Source organism: Chlorocebus sabaeus, chromosome 25, assembly GCF_047675955.1.
Source record: "Chlorocebus sabaeus isolate Y175 chromosome 25, mChlSab1.0.hap1, whole genome shotgun sequence".
Lineage (NCBI taxonomy): Eukaryota > Metazoa > Chordata > Mammalia > Primates > Cercopithecidae > Chlorocebus > Chlorocebus sabaeus.
The window spans coordinates 2,131,530-2,153,978 of record NC_132928.1 but is presented as its reverse complement, the minus strand read 5'-3'; the positions used below and the strand labels follow the sequence as shown (position 1 = coordinate 2,153,978).

The window sequence follows — 22,449 nt, the reverse complement described above, 5'->3', positions numbered from 1 at the left end:
ACCTCAGAACCAGGGAAGCAGGTGGTGTAACTCTCAATGTGAAGTCAGAGACCTGAGAACAGGGGAAGACATTGGTTTTAGTCCTGGAGTCCAAAGGCTGGACAGCCTGAAGTTGCTGTCCAAGGATAGGAGAGGAAGAGTGTATTCCAGCTCCAACAGACAGCACAACATAACTGCCTTTTCTGTTTTATTTTCTCCAGGCCCCTGGAAGATTAGATGGTGCCTGCCTATACAAAGGGCAGATATTCCCCACCTCGCCCACTCAGACTCACATGCCAATCTCCTCTAGAAACACCCTCGCAGACACACCCCAAAATAACACTTTTAGAGGTTTGTATGTTTCCTTAATCTAGTCAAATTGACACCTGAAATGAACCATCATCACAGGGTGGCTGTGACCATTTGTTTTTAACAGTTCAGAATTCATCTTTATCTTTTACCTGCCTCATCAGTGGAAGTTTAAAGTCATGATTTTTTTAGACATTTATACTTGTGTACATAGACAAATAAACTCATATTAGATGACAACTGATTTTTTTAAAGTCCAGGTAGAGGAAGAAGCAATCATTTTGAACTAAAATCTTTCTATGTTTTTTGATTACTATTCAACTTGCTATTGTTTAGCAAAAAGCAAATTTTCCATAGTGTTCATCTTAAATCTTACTGCTTTACAACTGTGGTATACCTTCCATTAAAAATAAAAAGACGAAGCAGTCAATCCAGTGATTAATTTGACGTAGCTTTCATTGGGAAAGGGCAGCTGGGGTTGGGGGTGGGGGCATTGGCAAAGAGACCAATAGACAAAAAGGTAACTTAAACAATTAAACATACAATTGTTTTATTTTTAAAAGAGAGAGAGAAGCATTACTTTCAACAAATGGAAAAAAGCACTGAAAGCCCATGGGTCAAGCCGTAGACAAAACCATGTTCTATCTTAAGTAGGTTCTTTTTTTCTCCCTCTCTTTTCTCCTTTACTTTTTCTTTTTTCTTTCTTTTCTTTCTCCTTTCTTCTCTCCTCTCTTCCTCTCCTCTCCTCTCCTTTTCTTAAAAGCTCTCCCCAAACCATCATCACTTTTAAGCCTCCCCAGACGCCTTCATCCCCAGATTTCTTGGGTGGGGGCTTGTAGATGTTTTCTTTTCTGGTGGGCTTTCCGGTTCCTTGTCTTCCTTGGGAGAAGGAGTCCTTTCCTTTGATGGCTTTGAAGCTGTGGGGCGACCCACATTCCCTTTGCCTTTCACTAGACTTGGCGTCACTGTAGCCTTTAGTCTGCGTTTGAACATTTTCTTTGCTTTTCTCTCAGGTTTGGACTTCTTAACCATCTTTTTGTTTTTCTTTTTTGAATTGCCTTAGTCGCTATCATCATCATCTTCCATTAGGAAATCTTCATTGCTGCCGGAATTCTCCTGGAAGGGTGCCTCATCCTCTTCTTGTTCCTCCTCACGCCCACATCTTCCGTGAGCGTCTCCCTCTGTTCGGAAGTTGCTTTAGATGCTGCCTGCTGTGCTGGTGTACATTTTTATGATCTTCGTTTTCAACTTCATTATCCTCTGCTGAGTGAAAGTCATCCTTTTTGGTCTTCAGATCTTTTTCTTCTGAGTCCTCACTATCTTCCTGTGAATTCTTTCCAGATCGCCTTATTTTTAGCTTCTAGGGGAGATGATCAAATTTTCTTAGTGGTAGGGCCCGAATCTTCATCTGTATCATCAGATTCCTGAAACTGTGAGAAATCAACAAATCTTCCTATTTCTGAAAAGTCGTAACATGTTCTCTGTCGAAAGACAGAGTTGAGAAGCCAACGACCAGGACACCCCCAACCCAATGCACTTGGCGGCTGCCTCCCATTCCTAACTTCAGCCGAACCGTGAGCTGCTGGCTTCTCAAACTCTGATGCTTTTTGGTTTAGAGTCCCTGGAATAGAGGAGCCCTCCGCTCCACCTTCTCTTCAAAATGCGACCATTTCTTAAAGTAAGACAATGAAGTTTGCTGCATCAATTGACTCTTCTTTTCATGAAAGATTTCTCTGTAGCATGCAAAGCTATTTGATGGCATTTACTCACAGTAGAACTTCTTTCAAAATTGAAGTAAATCTCTCAAACCCTGTTGCTGCTTTAACAACTGAGTTTACATAATATTTTAAATCTTTTGTTATCATTTCAATAATATTCACAGTGTCTTCATCAGGAGTAGTTTCCATCTCAAGGAACCACTTTCTTTGCTCATCCGTAAGAGGCAACTTCTCATCCATTAAACTTTTATTATGAGATTGCAGCAATTCAGTCACATCTTCAGGCTCCACTGCTAATTCTAGTTCTCTTACACTTTCTACCACATCTGCAGTGACTTCCTCCACTGAAGTCTTAAAGTCCTCAAAGTCATCTATGAGGGTTGGAATCAACTTCTTCCAAACTCCTGTTAACATGGATATGTTCTCCCATGAATCATGAATGTTCTCAATGGCATCTAGAATGGTGAATCCTTTCCAGAAGGCTTTCAACTGACTGTGCCCAGATCTATCAGAAAAATCACTATTTATGGTCACTATAGCCTTACAAAATGTATTTATTGGCTGCGTGCAATGGCTCATGCCTGTAATCCAAGCACTTTGGGAGGCCGAGGTGGGTGGATCACCTGAGGTCAGGAGTTCAAGACCAGCCTGGCCAACATGGTGAAACTCCATCTCCACTAAAAATACAAAATTAGCCAGGCGTGGTGGTAGGCACCTGTAATATCAGCTACTTGAGAGGCTGAAGCAGGAGAATCACTTGAACCAGGAGGCAGAGGTGGCAGTGAGCCAAGATCGTGTCATTGCACTCCAGCCTGGGCAACAAGAGCAAAATTCCATCTCAAAAAAAAAGAAAGAAAAAAAACATGTATTTCTTAAACACTAAGACTTGAAAGCCAAAATTACACCTCCATGCATGAGCTGCAGGATGGATGTTGTGTTTGCTTAAAACATTAATCTCTTGTATAGCTCCATCAGAGTTCTTGGATGACTGGGTGCATTACCAATGAGCAGGTATATTTTGAAAGGAATCTTTTTCTCTGAGCAGTAGTTCTCAATGGTGGGCTTAAACTATTCAGCAAACCGTGCTGTAAAGAGATGTTCTATCATCCTGGCTCTGCTGTTCCATTTGTAGAGCACAGGCAGAGTAGATTTCACATAATTCTTAAGAGCCCTGGAACTTGCAGAATGGTAAATGAGCATTGGCTTCAACTTAAAGTCACTAGCTGCATTAGCCCCTAACAAAACAATCGGACTGTCCTTTGAAGCTTTGAAGCCAGGCATTGACTTCTCTCTAGCTATGAAAGTTCTAGATGGCATTATCTTCCAATAGAAAAGGTTTCATCTATGTAGAAAATCTATTGTTCATTAATTATCTCAGCTAGATCTTCTGTGCCACTTGCTGCAGCTTCTCCATCACTACTTGCTTTCATGTTATTAAGACAACTTTTTTCCTTAAACCTCATGAACCGACCTCTGCTAGCTTCAAACATTTTTTTCTGTAGCTTCCTCACCTCTCTCAGCCTTCAGAGAATTAAAGTGCATTAGGGCCTTGTTCTGGATTGGGTTTTGGCCTAAGGAAATGTTATGGCTGGTTTGATCTACCCAAACCACTAAAACTTTCTCTATTTCAGCATTAAGACTGTTTCATTTTCTTATTCATGTGTCCCATGGAGAGATGCTTTTAATTTCCTTCAATAACTTTTCCTTTGCGTTCACAGCTTTCCTAACTGTTTGGCACAAGAGGACTAGCTTTCAGTCTGTCTCAGCTTTCAACATACCTTCCTCACTAAGCATAATCATTGCTAGTTTTTTATTTAAAATGAGAGATGTGCCTGTAATCCCAGTACTTTGGGAAGCCGAGGCAGGCAGAATGCTTGAAACCAGGAGTTCGAGACCAGCCTGGGCAACATGGCAAAACCCTGTCTCTACCAAAAAATGCAAATATTAGCCAGGCATGGTGGTGCTTGCCTGTAATCCCAGCTACTCAGCAGGCTGAAGTGGGAGGATTGCTTAAACTCTGGAGACAGAGGTTACAGTGAGCTGAGATGGCACCATTGCATACCAGCCTAGGTGACAGAGCAAGGCCCTGGCTCAAAAAATAAATTAAATAAAGTGAGCAGGGTGTGGTGACTCACGCTTGTAATCCCAGCACCTTGGGAGGCTGAGGCAGGCAGATCATTTGAGGCCAGGAGTTCGAGACCAGCTTGGCCAACATGGTGAAACACTGTCTCTACTAAAAATACAAAAATTAGGTGGGTGGGGTGGCTCATGCCTGTAATACCAGCTACTCAGGAGGCTGAGGCAGGAGAATCACTTGAACTGGGAGGCGGAGGTTGCAGGGAGCTGAGATCACGCCACTGCACTCCAGCCTGGGCAACAGAGTGAGGGTCCGTCTGAAAAAAAAATTAAATAAATAAATAAAGTGAGAGACGTGCAATGCTTTTACTTGAACCCTTAGAGGCCACTGTAGGGTTATTAATTGAACTAATTTTAGTATCATTGTATCTCAGGGAATAGGGAGGACCCTGAGGAGAGAGAGAGAAATGGGGGAACAGCCAGTCAGTGGGAGGAGCCAGTTGGTCAGAACACACACATTTATTGATCAAGTTCACCTTCTTACATGGGTGCTGCCCATGACTCTCCAAAACAATTACAACAGTAACATCGAAGATCACTGATCACAGATCAGTATAACAGAAATAATAATGATGAAAAAGTTTGAAATATTGTGAGAATTACTGAAATGTGACACAGAGACCATGAAATGAGCACATGCTGTTAGAAAAATGGCAAAGATAGGCTGGGGCAGGGTGGCATCCCAGCACTTTGGGAGGCCAAGGTAAGAGGATCACTTGAACCCAGGAGTTCAAGACCAGTCTGGGCAACATAGTGGGAGCCTCATCTCTTAAAAAAAAAGTTAAACCAGGTATGCCTTTAATTGTAGAGCATTCCCATCACTCAGCCCACCACTGCTCCTTTAAGAAGGCTCTTTGTGATGTTCCGTGGTTCTATCTCTGCACATTCCCAGTTTCCTCTTGAATGATTCTACCTTCCACTGAAACATAGCGAGATCTGCTTAAGAGCCCACAGAAATGACTTTGGCTTGTGCCCTTTGCCTGGGACCAGCTTTTTCAGTTGCTGCTGCTGCTGTGTAATAGGTTAGGTTACATGGACTACCTGTTTTTTGTTAAAGAGAATGACTTCCAAGTTCAGTAGTTATGCTTCTTGAAAACATAGTTCCCCGGGATGCAATAATAATTGATTCTGTTGCTTCCTAATTCTTGTTCTTATGTATGTGACATATGACATGTAACTGAAACACAGTTCCTGTAATGTATTTTATATTTGTTGTTTGTTCTGCAATCTTTTCATAGATGGGATTAGGTTGAACATGACCCTGTTCTATCTGAATTATATGTAATATGCTATAAATTCAAATAATCCACGGTAAGATCATTTTAAGCTTAACTCTGCCCCGGCAGGTGATAATTATTTTATTAGAGCATTCTGTATCTAGTCACTCCGCATAGTGTTGACTCTTGATTTGAAGTCACACCTCATGCCTGTGGTTCAACAGCCATCTTTGGGCCTCAATGTCTTAGAAAAACTTAGCTTAGTATACTGGATTTACAGACCTGGGGAGGACATGGAAATTTCAAGTTTCTCATTCAGAATCTTTTTCCAACTTGCTGTGTGGCCTTCCACGCATCATTTCATACTCGCTCGATCATTTCTTCATTTCAGCATGGAAACAGAGCCCATTAGCTTCTTCTCAAGGGCATTGTAAGAAAGGGGAGAGCAGTGGTCAAAAAGGAAACAAACAAAAATATCAAGATCCCCTCAATAGTTCTGACCTCTAGTGAAAAAAGGAACAAGTTGGTACCAGAAAACCCAGCATGTATATAGCCAAAAACCAAAGACTTGTTGTTGTTATAAAGAAACGGGAACAATGTCTGATTTTTAACATTCACATATTCCAAACCACAGTCTTCCAGGTCTTTCTCCCACAGCCAAGGCTGACGGTAGCAGCCAGGTTTAGAGGAAAGTTTCCAGAAAGCAGATTTTGGCAATGGTTGCTTTTAAACCTGCAGAGAATACAGTTCCAGTTTGGGGGTTCTTTTTCGTAAGCACATTTTCATTCCTTTTTGCCACAGAATTTCATGGACTATGTTTATCTTTCCTTTTCAGGTCATAGTATATAGACTTTTCACAGTCAGATGTGAGGAGCAGACATATTTCTTGAGTGTTTTCTCTTTCTTTCCTTACAAAATTCTTTCAACTTGGAGGTGGAGCCAAATTCTAAGATTATAGTTTCAGAGAATCATTTTTCTTATGTGATCATTAAATTACTTCAGAGAAAGAATGAGATATTAAAGTCCACTCTCTGACAGCTTTGAGAAGAGGCTCACATGTGCCAAGTGAAAGGAATAATTACTGATTTTAATTATATACCCTGGACAAATGGCCCCTGTGGCCCAGAGTCCTGGCACCCGGAGATGGCAGTGAGCCCTGGGTCTGTTTAGAATAGTTTTGTAAACCAAAAAAAAAAAAAAAAAGCCACTGCAAGTGCACTGGTTTTAGAGGAATGTCCAAGAAAATTGCCTTCCTTCTCACAACATGTCATTACAGAAAAATAGAAGTCCCTGCATTCCAATCTGATTTTCATTTAACTCTGCAAGCCTGTAAATTTTGCCATGAGGTAAGGGACTGATTCAGAGCTCCAGAATCCTTTTGGTGCCACAGACACTATTTCAAAATGGATGTGCTTTTGGGTTTCTTAGTGTTATTCTGCTAGGGTCGTGGAATAAATGGAGCTCTGTCTGAGGAGAACTCCCAGTCCTAGTAAACAAGAGCCAGGATGCCTGGTGATCAAAGTAACCGCCGTGTGTTTTAAAGGTTAGGAGTTCAAATCTTCAGGGTTTGAGCTTGGGTTAAAGTATGCACGTATCTAGGTTGAAGAAGCAATAACATTGCACAGTGGAATCTGGCTTACCCATATCTAATTTCTGGCTACAATTAGTTAAATATATACTTCCTATGGAATTCTTTACCTTATAGATCATGGACAAAGGGTCCACATTCCAGAAGGCACAGGAAAGCTTTACTTTGCAAGCTTCCTGGGCTGTACATTGTATATAGACTTGAATTCCACCACATAGGCACGGGGTTCATATTTGTCACATTCCTTACATTCTGATAGACCTATAGCCCCAGGCTTCCTTTCTCCTTTTAATTTTCTTTTCTCCTGATTTCCCAGGGAGATAATAATTTACAGCTTTTGTTGTTGTTGTTGTTGTTTTTGTTTTTTTAAACAGAGTCTTGCTCTGTCATCCAGGCTGGAGTGCAGGGGTGCCATCTCGGTTCACTGCAACCTCCGCCTCCCTGGTTCAAGCTATTCTCCTGCTGCAGCCTCCCAAGTAGGTGGGATTGCAGGCATGCCCACCATGTCCACCTAATTTTTGTATTTTTAGCAGAGACGGGTTTCATCATGTTGGCCAGGCTGGTCTTCAACTCCTGGCCTTAAGTGATATGCCCACCTCGGCCTCCCAAGTACTGGGATTATAGACATAAGCCATCATGCTCGGCCTAATTTACAGTTTTAAAGACATCTTTTTTGCACAGATGACCCATTGGAAATAGTCCCCATTGATAGAAAATATAACCTGTATTAGGGCCTGTAATTGAAGTGGTCTAACCTTTGTAGTGCTTTGTTTTTCTACAGAATTTCAATGTTTATGAAACATATATATGATCTCTTTTTACCCTTAGTGTCTTCGACCAAGGTAAATATTGTTCCCATTTTATGGATGAGAAAAATGAGAACAGAGCAATTAAGGGCTTGTTCAAAAGTACTTAACCAGTTAATGTCAGAGCTGGTACTTGAGCTCAGGCCTCTACAACTCTAAATGTTTTCAATGACAGTAGAAATGCCTCTAATGGCAAAACATTGTAGAATCATATTGATGTTCCAGATTGTGTTGCCAGTCATACTTCACTGAGCTATGCTTGGTAATGCCACTGCCATCTTGGAAAGAAAATAGATGCTGAAGTTCCCCATAGATGCTGAACACTCAGAAAGTGCCAATAGTTGCATCAATTTGATTATATCTGCTGTCTCACTCCCTCCGAAACACCTGCAAATAAAGGAAAATAACTAACCCATTGTGCCCCCATCTAAGAATGCCTGAAATTAGAAATATCGCAGCATTGTGACCTGAAGTTGACTCAGCAGGAAGTTGTTTTTTAAACTAGGACTCTAGTCATTTTTTTTTGCCAGTAGCTCTTATTGCCAGTGGGGCTTTGAGCAAATAGTTCCCAGGAACGCTGTCTATACCTACATGAGATGAAGACAATAATGATATTTGCTTCCTGTCTACTTGGCAAGTGTGCTGGGAAAAGCAACAAGATAATGTCTGTCATGTGCTTTGAATGCCTAGAAAGAAAGATAGGGTTTATGAGCAAAGGTGTAATTATATTGAGTCAGCCATGATATCATCGTCTATATTATACATATGTGGTTGTTGCCTAAGACACTGCTGAATATAATTTGGCTCTCATATTTGATGTTTTAAGGACATGATGATGTTACAATAAGTTAGCAGAAGAGCCTAAGTTAGGAAAGGAAGGTATCCTTTTCTTTTAAAAATTCCTGTATGACTGAAATTTATTTTAGGCTATCTTCTCCAGCTGGTCCTGCAATTAGGACGGCCTCCAATGTTCACAAAGCACTCCTTCCATTTCTTCATCAGTCAAGTGATTCCTCCTCTAGCTGTTCCAGGATGCTATGGCAGGAGGGTGACCTGGAGAAGAGAGAAAATGTGTCCAACTCTACCAAGGGACGATTGCAATTTAAAAGCCCAAATAGAGGATTTCTATGACCATGCTTCTAGAAAACCTACGCCTGTCAGGCCAGTTCCCATAGAGCAATGTCCTGTCCCACACCTAACAGGGCCAGAGCAGATGACTTGCCCCCAACTACCATTTGAATTTGTTTAAAAGAATAATTCTAGGCCAGGAGCGTTGGCTCACGCCTGTAACTCCAGCACTTTGGGAGGCCGAGGTGGGTGGATCACCTGAGGTCAGGAGTTCGAGACCAACCTGGCCAACACGGTGAAACCCCTTCTCTACTAAAAATTCAAAAATTAGCTGGGCGTGGTGGTGGGCGCCTGTCATCCCAGCTACTCGGGAGGCTGAGGCAGGAAAATTGCTTGAACCTGGGAGGGGGAGGTTGCAGTGAGCCAAGATGGCGCCACTGCACTCCAGCCTGGATGACAGAGCGAGACTCCATCTCAAAACAAAACAAAACAAAAAAATAAAAAACAAAACAAAACAAACAAAAAAAGAATAATTCTAAAACCACAACTCATTCAAGCACCTTTTGGAATGCCAGGCACTGCCTACGGCACTACAGATACAGATGTTAAAACATTATTCCTGGGCCAGGCCCTGTGGCTCATTCCTGTAATCCCAGCATTTTGGGAGGCCAAGGCAAGAGGATCTCTTGAGCCCAGGAGTTCAAGACCAGCCTGGGCAACACAGGGAGACTCTGTCTCTACAAAAAAATTAAAAAATTAGCCAGGCATGGTGGTGTGTGCCTGTAGTCCCAGCTACTTGGGTAGAAGGGCTGAGGTGTGAGGATTGCTTGAGCCTGGGAAGGTCAAGGTTAGAGTAAGCCATGTTCATGCCACTGCATTCCAGCTTCGGCGACAGAACGAGACCCCATCTCAGAAAACAAACAAACAAACAACCCAACAATAAAAACCTTATTCCTTAGGGAAATGGCTGTCCAAGGAGGAGACACTTGGAAAGGACCAGCACCCAGTAAAGTGCCTGAGACACAGTAGGACCAGAAGCACACTCGCTGAATGAATGGCTAATAATGTACTACAAGGTGATAAGGACCATAATAATGAAAGCACAAGATGCCATGGGAGCATGTTAGCGGCCACTTAACTAAGAGTAGTAAGAGGAGGAAGGAGAGTGCATGGAAGACCATGTGCAACGGCTTCACATAGGAAAGAGTGGGCAAGCCCTTGGTTTATGATGACAACAGCATAGAGTGTCAGGCTTTTTATTCTATTCTAGTTCACTTAAAAAACAAACAAACAAAACGTCAATCACAGCCCACTGAAGGTTTCAAGCCACAGTGTGAAAGTTCTATACTATTAGAAAGGATTTTCTCTTCTTCACACCTGTCGGCCTAGGAACCAAGGACTAGACAACAGAATCAAAATGTTTGCTAGGGAGTTCTTAAATTTCTGCCACTGAGTACAATCATTTCCATCCCATCTTAACATTATCTTTTTGCAGTCATGAGCAACCATCGGTATTAGTTTCCTATGGCTGCTGTAAAACATTGCCATAAATGTGGAAACCTAAAACAAATATATTCTTTCATGGTTCTGGAGGCCAGAAGCCTGAAGTCAGTTTCACGGAGCTTAAATCAAGGTGCCAGAAGGGCTGAGCCCCTCCCAAGGCTCTAGGGGAGAATTCGCTTTTTTCCTTTTCTCCCAGCTTCTCGTGGCTGCTCCTTTCTTCGGCCTGTGGCCACATCACTCCAGTCTCTGAGTCCCTGGCCACATTGCCTTCTACTCTTCTCTCTGTGTGGAATCTTCCTCTTCCTCCCTCTTATTTAGGACTCACCGGTAATCCCTCTGTTGAAAGATCTATAATTTACTCATACCTGCAACATTCTTTTTTTGCCATATAACATTCACAGGTTCCAGTGATGAGGACGTGAACATCTTTAGGAGTTGAGGGGGTGTTATTCAGCCTACCACAACACCTCTGTCTGAATCATCGAGTCTCCAGTACAAATCTGTTGAATATCTCAGTTGAGTTTCTCTTTGCTTTCATTCAAGACGGCAGAATAATTCCTCTCCTCTTTCTTTAGGGGAGAAGAAAATGGGTGAGAGGATGGGAGGTAACTTTTGCTGAGCCCCTACATGTGCATGCACTCTTTATAGCAAGATTGTGCGTAGCTATTATCACCATTTTCCAAATGACAAAGGCGAGGCTCAGTGGGGCCGAGTGACTCGCCCAGGTTCTCCTAGGGAGTCCGTAGAAGAGGCAGAATTTGAATATGGATCGTCTGATTTCAAAGCCCATGTCCCTTCTGTTATATCAACATTCCTCAAATTTCAGGAATGCACCAGCACCTCATAAAGGAAAAAAAAAAAAAAAATCTACAAGCCGCAGTTTGAGAAAAAAACTAATTTAAGGAACTATGTTTTATTCTATAAAAACATAAATTTTACTTATTTAGTTCTTTATTTTTTATGAGACAGGGTCTTGCTCTGTCACCCAGGCTGGAGTGCAGTGGCACCATCATAGCTCACTGCGGCCTTGAACTCCTGGGTTCAAGCGATCCTCCTGCCTCAGCCTCTTGAGTAGCTGGGACTGCAGGAGCACACCACTATGACCAGCTAATTTTTTAAAACAAATTCCTATAGAGACAGGGTCCACTGTGTTGCCCAGGCTGGTCTCAAACTCCTGGGATCAAGGAATCCTCCCACCTCAGCCTCCCAAAGTGCTGGGACTTGTAGGCATGAGCCACCACACCTGACCTGAAAACATACATTTTAAAATGCTCAAGTTGTCCCCAAATCCCGGTGACTGACACACCTATGTGAGAAATGTTGCAAGACACTACAGTCCCCCTCATTTCTGAGGACTCATTTTCAAGGATTCTTTTTTTTTTTTTTTTTTGAGACGGGGTCTCACTTTGTCACCCAGGCTGGAGAACAGTGGCATGGTCATGGCTCCTTGTAGCTTCAAACTTCCGGTCTCAAGCAATCCTCTCTCCTCAGCCTCCCAAAGCACTGGGATTACAGGCATGAGCCACCGTGCCCGGCCTTAAGGCTCTTAAAACTAAGACCCAGGATGGCCACATTTCAACCATGTTGTGCCACTGTTTAGGAAATGCTTCAGTGAAACAAGGCATTTGCCACTAGTAAGATTTTAACACCAGCAATCTGTTAATATTATAGATGTAAGTTAAATATTTCCACCACAGAGATGCTTCATCAACTTCAGTCAGATTAAAGCAATGGCCGTGGCATTTTCTGAGCTTAATCTGAATGAAAGTTTACCTGGATGTCCCATGCAAGCCTTGTAGGTGAACAATGTTGCCCTTGTTCTGGCATATTCTAACCACCTATAATAACATTGAAGCCTAATGCTTATTGAGCAGTTACTTGGTTACACTTATTATGTGCTAAGCACTTTAAATGAATTAATGTATTTAACATTCATGAAAACTTTATGAGGCAGGTCATATCCTTATCGCCCTTTAAAAATGATAAACAGAGGCACAGAAAGGTTAGGTAATTTCTCCAAAATCCTACTGCTAGTAAGAGGTATAGAGTTAGGATTAAACACAGCCATCTGGTTACAGACACCATCTTGTTTTTTTTTTTTTTTTTTTTTTAAAAGACAGGATCTTATTTTGTTGCCTAGGCTAGATTCGAACTCCCAGGCTCAAGCAATCCTCCCACCTCAGCCTCCCAAGTAGCTTGGGCTATAGGCGTGCAGCACTGTGCCCAGCCAGACACCATGTTTTAATATAACTAACAACGAAGATGTTCATTCTGTGTCCAAACTCATCTCTTGGACCGAGGCCTGAGACCTGAAGTATCTCACAGAGCTCCAGCCCTGTCTGCCTCCAGCCTCCCTGGCCTATAGCAGTTTTGCTGTATCAGGCTCTTTCGTGAGGGCTTATGCTTCCCTTTCACTGTCTATTCACCCTGGGACACAGCCAAAGGTGAAATACACTATCCCTATATTGGATACTAGAAATTCCAGTCACTTCCTACCTCCTGTTCCAATCAACAGCCTCTACGGTGAAGAGAAAAATGGAATATCCCCTCCACTTTGCCTCTCTGTCTTCACTCTATTCCCTCGGTCTACCTTTTTGTGACCTTTTTCCTTCAAAGATTTTCCTGGAAAAATGCTGGGGTTACAGGAGAGACACCATGTGGTTTGTCTCAAATTTCCTAGGAATGGATAGGCTTCCAAGTTGAAGAGATCCTATGAGTCCTTAATCATTTCTTCCTTCATCATGACTCAGATGTTCTTGCACACTGATCATTAAACTTTGTCTATGTCAGTGAAATTTGGTTCTAGTTGAGATTCAGTTCCGGGTAACTGAGTATTTGCACACAGCTGCACTCTCTAAGGTGTAGCACATTCTCATGTTCCTAAAGATTTGCTCTTCTCTTTCTAGCATGTATTCCCAGGAAGAATACAATCCACCGTGCAAGAATGCATTCTACAAAACATTATACCAAAGACTTGTGCTTGGTTTGTTGTCTTGGTTGCATTTCTGGGAGGCATATTCCTGATCCTCGTCCAACTGAAGTACCCAAGCTTGGAAACCCCTTCTCTAAAAATATGCAGTAGTCCCCCACTTATCTGAAAGGTATACATTCCAAGACTGCCAGTGGATGCCCAAAGCCACAGATAGAATCAAGCCTCACATATACTATGTTTTTTAGATCTGATAACCAAGATGGCTAAATTATTTCATGTAGATAAAAAGGTAGGATTCGCATCCTGGGCAGGAATGGAGTAGGACAGCCTGAGATTTCATCATGCTACTCAGAATAGCACAAAATTTAAAACTTATGAATTGCTCATTTCTAGAGTTTTCCATTTAATCTTTTTGGGATTTTTATTTGTTTGTTGAGACACGGTCTTGCTCTGTTGTCCAGGCTGGAGGGCAGTGGTGTGATCACAGGTCACTGCAGCCTTGAACTCCCAGGCTCAAGTGCTTCTCTTGCCTCAGCCTCCTGAGTAGCTGAGACTATAAGCCTGCACCACCACAACTGGCTATTTTTAATTTTTATTTGTAGAGACAGGGTCTCACTGTATTGCCTAGGCTGGTCTTGAACTCCTGAGCTCAAGCAATGCTCCTGCCTCTACCTCTCAAAGTGCTGGGATTATAGGTGTGAGGCACCATGCTCTGCCGTTTAATATTTTTGGACTGCAGTTGACCAGAGGTAACTGTAACTGTGGAAAGTGAAACCATCAATAAGTGGGGACTATGGTATAGACAGTTCTCAAAAGGCCCCAGTCAATGATGAAAAAGTTGTGCAGATTTCCTGACAACCAAGAAGCAACTCACTGTAGAAAATTATAATAATACAAAGATTACATAAGGTCAACTTTGTGAGGTTCTCAAATTCTACTTCACTTATTCTGAGGTGAGTAGATCCATATTAGTTCTACTGTTCTTTTTTGTTTAAGAAGGAGTCTCACTCTGTTGCCCAGGCTGGAATGCAGGGGTGCGATCTCAGTTCACTGCAACCTCCACTGTGAAACCTCTGGGTTCAAGTGATTTTCCTGTTTCAGCCTCCCAAGTAGCTGGGATTACAGGCACCCACCACCATGCCTGGCTAATTTTTTTGTATTTTTAGTAGAGATGGGGTTTCACCATACTGGCCAGGCTGGTCTTGAACTCCTGACCTCAAATTATCCACCTGCCTTGGCCTCCCAAAGTGCTAGGATTACAGGCGTGAGCCACTGTGCCTGGCCTCTCATTTCTTAATCATTGATTTCCAGTTCTACCTGAAAGACTCCACACTCTGAAGTAGTTAACCCCACCAGTTTTCTCCCACACAGTCCAGATTGGGGTCCGTGTCTGGTGTCTAAGAATCCAACAGCAGCTACAGCCACCCTGACTCTCTCCTTGGATTTCATCTTTTAGTCTCTGAACTCAGCCCCAACATTTGGACATTTGCAAGCAGAAAGAGATGTTCCCGAATAAGGAAGTCAATAAAAAATCCATGTTTACATTTTTCACTCCTTTCTCCTTCCCTGCACTTATAGGGCCCTTCTCTAAGATAATCTCAATCTATTTAATCTGCTTCCCTAAACTGTAAAGTTCTTCAGAGGAAAAACAATCCGTCAAGTGCTCTGTTTCCCCTTCATTTCCTCTGGCCAGGGTCCAACAGACAATCCGTGTGGCTGACAGAGCGAGTGAGAAACCCCAGCCCTTTCAGCCAGCTGGGCATCATTCCTTGACTCCCAGGTTCTTTAAAAAATGGTCATTCTTATTTTGTTATTTAGTGCAATTTTTATCCAGAGTGGTCAGTTCTTCTGAGGGGCAGACTTTCAACCAACTGATCAAGAAATCTGGCAGAACATTTCCCATCTCAGGATTCCCAGTAGAAAGAAAACCATGCTGCATGTTGCTCTGGGGAGAAGAGATCACTTCTGAGCATGGTTGGCTGCTTTTTCCCCTGCCCCTCCAAGATCCTAGCAGCCCCTTTACAGAATCCCTAAATGTTATGCTTATTGGTCATTCTGGCTACCAAGCCTTTAAACATCCTTTCCCTTTGGAAAGAAGCATCCAAAAGAAGGGAGGCAGGACTCCATTTCCTAATTCAGAAGCCAAAGAGGGCAGAGAGCTTCTGTCTTTGCCCCAGCAGCTAGGGAACCAGCATATTACCCTGGGTTCAGCTGATCAGTGGCCCCAGTAGGACAGGAAGCCTGTGGGGAGGCAGAAGGTTTTGGCAATGGCTGTGCTGGAGTTGAGTGTGCAGCAGCGCAGCAATGAGTGTTCAGGGGTGCCAGAGCCCAGCAGCATGATGACAGGTGCTCAGCATTGAGAACACCAATGGCAGCATGCCAAGTAGACTCTCTCTGTGCCTTGCCACCCTTGAGTTTTTTTTTAAGCAGTCTTGCTTTGTCACCTGGGCTGGAGTGCAGCGGTGTGGCCATAGCTCACTACAGCCTCGACCCGGGGCTTAAATGATCCTCCCGCCTCAGCCACCTAAGTAACTGAGACGACAGGCACATGCCATCATGCCGGGCCAATTTTTCATTTTTTTTTTTTTAACTGATGAGGACTGTCTATGTTGCCAGGCTGGTCTTGAACTCCTGAGCTCAAATGACCCTTCTGCCTTGGCCTCCCACAGTGCTGGGTCATGAGGTCTCCCTAGATTTTTATCCAATTTCATCACCTGGTTCTCCAGCCTTGCACTGATTCCTTGAACCATATGATACATTTCCAATAAATCCACTTTCCAACTGAGATTTCCATTGGTGGCAACCAAGAATTCTGGCTGATAGACCATCTGTTTCTTCTTGAACACACAATCCAGGAACAACTGAGTTTGGTGAACTTGATGAGGCCATTTCCTGCACTTACTGATCCTCCCACTATGTGGTAATTGCTTTACTTTCTGTTAAAACTGAAGAAGCTGCGTGTGCTCCAGAAACAGCCATGCAGGACCTCAGTAGATGTATGCCATAAACCACAAGCAAGCTCAGATAAATGACTAGGAAGCAGGAGGATGCATCTGATAGCTTCTCTGCATGAAGACCAAATGAAAGGAACCTTGTGCATGGACTCTTTTTAAAAATTAAAATTTATTTTGTTTCTTGCATCTAATATAGAGATAATTCACGTTCGTTGTGGAAGATCTGTGGGAAACAAAAATAGAAAGAAAAAAAGACTCACCTGTCATCTTCCAAACAACGATAGCCACAATTGAAATGGTGATCGTTTGTAATGTTTTTTCTATAAAGATCTTTTCATATCTATGTTCATCCTGAAAATTCTGAAAAGAGCAGCAACATTTCCAGTACATTATTGATATGCACACACATACAGTATACATATACATTATGTTAGGCTGTTCTGGCATTGCTGTAAAGAAATACCTGAGATTGAGTAATTTATAAAGAAAAGAAGGTTTAATTAGCCACAATTCTGCAGGTTGTAAAGGAAGCGTGATGTTGGCATCTGCTTGATTTCTGGAGGGGCTTCAGGAAACTTACAATCACGGCAGAAGATGAAAAGGAAGTAGGCCCTTCACATGGCCAGAGCAGGAGTAAGAGAGAGAGGGAGGAGGTGCTACACACCTTTAAATGACAAGATCTCGTAAAGAAGTCACTCACTATTGCAAGGACAGTACCAAGGGGACGGTGCTAAATCATTCACGAGAAATCTGCCCCCATGATTTAAACACTTCCCACCAGGTCCACCTCCCACATGGGGGATTACAACTGAACATGAGATTTGGGTGGGGACACAGATCCAAACCATATCACATATAAAGTATGTATATATGAAAATGTAATGGGAATGTTTATCATATGTTATATATATTCCTCCACTTTATATATAATACAAATATTGAGATATAAATATGAATGTAAATTAGAAATGTAAATATAAATTATAATTATAGGCTGGGCATGGTTGTTCACACCTGTAATCCCAGCATTTTGGGAGGCTGAGGCAAGCAGATCACTTGAGGTCAGGAGTTTGAGACCAGCCTGGGCAGCATGGTGAAACCCCGTCTCTACTAAAAACGCAAAAAAATTAACTAGGTGTGGTGGCAGGAACCTGTAGTCCCAGCTACTCAGGAGGCTGAGGCAGGAGGATTGCCTGAACCCCAGAGGTGGAGGTTGCAGTGAGCAGAGATCCTGCCAGTGCACTCCAGCCTAGGTGACAGAACAAGACTCCATCTCAAAAAAAAAAAATAAATAAATAAACAAATAAAATTATAATTATACACATTATATTTATATTATATAACATATAATACATAATTATATGTAATGTAATATAGAATTATATTATATATTTAATATTATAATTATGTTAATATTATAATATAAATATAAATTATAAACTTTATATAATATATTATATGTAATATTTATATTATTATCACTATAAGTATATTTATATTTGTTGTATAACATATACTATAATATATTCATATAATATACAACATATATATTATAAATATTCATATACTATAATATAAATACATATATTTTCCCCAGTACTAAATATAAGACAGTGAACTCTATTTTTCAACAGGAAGTATTTCTCAAAGTGTCACCTAAAACACTTATTCCTCCATTTGTTAGTATCTGCTGTACACATAATATAAAAAGATACTTTCTTGATCAAGTAAGTTTGGGAAATGCTGAGCTAAAGTCAAACATGTTTCTTTATTGCACGAATTTTCAGAGCTTTTAACACAGCAGAGTGCAAACATGCATTTTCCAACCCCTGTGTGACCACAGGACTCCCTTTTAAAGCATATTTCTCAGGATTAGTGTTCCAAGGAGCACTGATCCAGAAAGCTTAGAACTTCCTATCATGTTCCTGATTCTTCCACCCACTTCATTATTGAAGAAACAGCTCAGAGTTGGTGGGAAGAAAAGAAGAATGTATTTCAGACACATGAAAGCAAAATTTGGAAAAGAAATAACAGAATGGAACCTTGGAAGTGATCTTCCTTTGCAGATGTGTTTATCTGTAAGGACATATTTGAGGGTATGAGGTTCAGAGACAAATGCCACAATTCGCACCCAAGAGGACTGAGGACACAGCCATGCTGAATTCTAAGGGGGCGATCTTGTCTTGAGAAATGTTGCTGCATAAGTGAGTCTATCATAATTAATTTACTAGAACACTGCATTGTCCGACTACAGGCAATTAATTTAATGTTACTCAATATCATTTTATTATTTGCCTCCCAAAAAAGGTGGTTCTATATAACACATTTTCTAAATGATGCAAATAAGGATAAATGAGAAAATAAGGTAACACAAGAGGCATTGTTGAAGATGATGAGCATGTTCTTACTGCAACAAAGCTTGAGTTGACACAGGAAATCTCCATAAGAAATCCCGTTTTTGCCCCATGACTTTCCCAACTGACCTAAAGTCTGGTCAATCTCCAAGTGAAGTCTGAGGAGAATCTGAATTCAGCCACAGATTAAGAAAAAAAACATGGCCTCTTCCATTAAACCAGAAGTGTGAATGCCAAACTGCAATTTGACATATACAGAAATTGAGGGAAACAGGAAGTAAAAAAAGAAACCTGAAATGGGTGATGTCTCCTAACAAACACCTAATTCACCGCCGGCTCTGCAAACTCGCTTTGTGCCAAAACCCTTCCACGAGACTCCACAATGCTCCTGACCTAGCAGCTGTGATTTTTGGAGTATGCTAAGCATCTAGGAAAGACTGGGAAATACCAGAGTTCAAAAGCACCTCCTTTCTGAGAAGGAGCCTAAAGGATATTCCAGGGCAACTTTCTAACTTTTGGGTTGAAATTTTCTTTGTGCTTCTGTTTGGTGAGCTGCTCAGCTGACTCCCATGCCTGAGCTGCACAGTGCCAGCTCCTGGTGACCCCTGAGAGGAAAATGGAACCTGAGATTGTCAAAGCTGGAGAGGACCTGAATGATCATCCCCTCTAGCCCAACCTCCTGTGTTTATAGATCTGAAGGCGGGGAGCCTGAAACCCATCCAGCATCCTGAGAGTAAATGTGCCTTCCTCCTTTCTTCTATTTCTGTGCGATTTTCCCATGGCATCCGGCCAGAGCATCTATACCAGTAATGTCTAGAGGATTTATAAGGCCAAGCGATCCTTTGGGTTTCTACGCAGACCTAAACAGGAAACCAACACAAGGAAATGCCCTTTCTGTTTGCAGGCCAAATTCCCAGGATGCCTTTGCCAGAGTGCCCTGCCTGGAACAAAACAAAGGCCTGGCACAATAAATGCCCTTAGATCCAAAGGCAAAGGTGCCCTCCCCACCTCTCCCCATCCCCTCCCTAGTCCAGGAGGCCCTCTATTAGTTTAATGAGAACACAACTTCCTTCTCTCAGAACTCAGCTTCACTTACTCCACTGGTTGAGAGGCTGGAGGGGGGTCCCCTTGGATCTCCCGGTAGATTTCAGGGTATTACTTCTCCTTACCTGTGCAAAGTCAACCTGGGCAAGTCCTCCAGGTTAATTAACCAGACACTCTACTCACACCCCTCTTATTCTTTCTCCATATTTAGCCTCTAGAAGATGCCTTAGAGATGAAAACAAATACATGCATTTCCTAATCAAGAGGCAGCCAGATGCAGCCAGAGTCCTTCTGAGCCTGGACTGCACAGTATGACAGTCACTCAACCCAACACAGCTCTCTTGCCTTTGCTGCAACCTCAACACCCTGTGTCCTGCCAAATCTCCTCTTCCCATTTCATCAGTCCGTTTACGCTGGTGTCCAGCCATTCCAGCCCACCATGGCATTTAAAAATCTTTCCAGCTCTCTGTGGAGGATCTGAGGCTTAAGAAAGAGACGGTTGCTCAGGGCTGGACAGGAAGAAGTATGCATTCCTGGCTCCCAGAACAGAACAGCAATGTGGGTGACCCTTCGCCCCCTCCCCAAGGCGTCCCCTTGGGCCGACACAAAAATAGATTCTATCCTCCTTGGTTTGTCTCCACCTCCCTCGGGAAAGAAGACACAGGCTTCTAGTGAGTCAACAGTATTATCGGGGCTTGACTGTCTTTCAGGAATGACCAGATGTTGGGAAGAGGATAATGTGTCATTTCCTTTAACAAATAGTCTGGGCATCTGTGCATTTCCTTTTGAGCCAGCTCTTCAGGAGACTGCTGCAGTGACAGGGAAGGACAAATCACACTGGCTTCTACTCTCACGGGTACTGGGAGACTCCTTGAACCCTTTGGATTCCAGCTCTCCATTAAGAAAATATTTCTGTCCTTTGTATGCATGAGTGACACCACGAGAAGACAGCATAGGGAGTGGTTATAAGCAAAGAATTTGGAGACAAAATAAATGGTCTAAGGGAAAAAGACAAGTAGCCAAGGAACACTGGGAGAGGGCTTGGAGGAAGCAAATTGTTCATCCATTCCCCCAAATCAGTGGTTCTCAGTAGTGAACCAGCATGAGCAACATTTGCCTGGGAACTTGTCTACCACCCCAGCCCTACTGAAACTCCAGGGGTGAAGCCCAGCAATCTCCTTTGACAAGCCTTCCAGGAGATTCTGATATGAGCTCAAGATTGAGAACTACTGAGCCAGATAGATCTTAGCTGGTCCTAGGGCTTCCCAGAAAGCATTTTTTAAAAAGCAGAGATTTTCCTCCACAAGAGGCCTACACGCTGCTGCCTCTGCGGCCGTCATGTCTCTAGTGATCCCTGAAGAGTTCCAGCATATTTTGCGAGTACTCAACACCAGCATCGGTGGGCAGCAGAAAAAAAAACCTTTGCCATCACTGCCATTAAGGCTGTGGGTTGAAGATATGCTCATGTGGTGTTGAGGAAAGCAGACACTGACCTCACCAAGAGGGCAGGAGAACTCACTGAGGATGAGGTGGAACATGTGATCACCATTATGCAGGATCCATGCCAGTACAAGATCCCAGACTGGTTCCTGAACAGACAGAAGTATGTAAAGGTTGGAAAATATAGGCAGATCCTAGCCAACAGACGACAAACTCTGTGAAGAGCCGGAGTGTCTGAAGAAGATTCAGGCCCATAGAGGGTTGTGCCACCTCTGGGGCCTTCCTGTCTGACGCCAGCACAGCAAGACCACTGGCTGCCATGGCTGAACTGTGGGTGTGTCCAAGAATGAATAAGTCTGTAGGCCTTGTCTGTTAATAAACAGTTTATATACCAAAAAAAAAAAAAAAAAAAAAAAAAAAAAGCAGAGAGAGTGTGGGATGATTACCTGAGAAAATGCTTTAGCTACTTGCAGGGGTGGGAAGAAGGGACAGGAAGGGATGGGACTTGTAAATGAGGCTATTCTGGCAAGAGAAAGATCCTGCAAACAGAAATGAACTGACAGCAAATAAAACAATCCAAGATGTATCTTATCTCTCTGCTCATACTGCATTAATTTGCAGCACTTCTAGAATATAGCTAAATGACGTAAGAGTGTATTCACAGCATATTTCTCAGTTTAAATAAAATGCGCAATGTGGGCCCAATTATGCAGTACATATCAATCTATATTTAGAAAAAATATTAGAAGATTATATATCAAAATGTGATCATCTCTGGGTAGTGGAATACGAATAACCTTTACTTCATTCTTTATGATGTTTTGTTTTTTCCCCAATGTTTCCACAATAAATAGATTTTTTTAAATAACAAAACAACTGATATAAAGTGACAAGCATGTTGGGTCAAAATAGTCACTTAAAAAATCTGTATAGCCCTCTCCAGAGGCTACCTCTCCAAGAATTTATGTCACACTGATAATTAGCACCACCTGTTACACTTGTGCTAAAACGGGCACAAAGAACGTTGGATTCAGAACATATAAAGAGATTGTTAAACTCCTCAGCTCCAGTTGAAACCAGCACAGCAGGGAGAGCTGCAGAAAAATGTGAGTCAGAGCCCACCCTGGGGCTCCGGGGCCGGCTGGGGCTGGCCCAGGGCCCTGGTGTGCCTCCAGCACGTGAATTTGGGTTGCTGGGTGTCCTCAGCAGCCTGCAGGGACCCATTATCCTTCTGCGCAGCTTTGTTCCGGAGCCCCAGCACCCTCTCAGTTTTCACACCCTGATTTCCTACCAGGGAGAGGCCCTGGGCAAAAACAAAACAAAATAAAAACACTGAAAGGGCTCTCAAAGCCTAGAAAGGAAGAAAGGACAATGGAACGTGATGTAAGGGTCGCTAAACAG

At 42.5% G+C, this 22,449-nt stretch overlaps 2 pseudogenes; one reads left to right on the top strand and one right to left on the bottom strand.

Moving 5' to 3' along the window:
- Positions 1-889: 889 nt before the first annotated feature.
- On the bottom strand, positions 890-20,948 carry LOC103231003 (nuclear ubiquitous casein and cyclin-dependent kinase substrate 1-like; annotated as a pseudogene).
- LOC103229980 (small ribosomal subunit protein uS13-like) lies at positions 20,947-21,402 on the top strand (annotated as a pseudogene).
- The last annotated feature ends 1,047 nt before the right edge of the window (positions 21,403-22,449 follow it).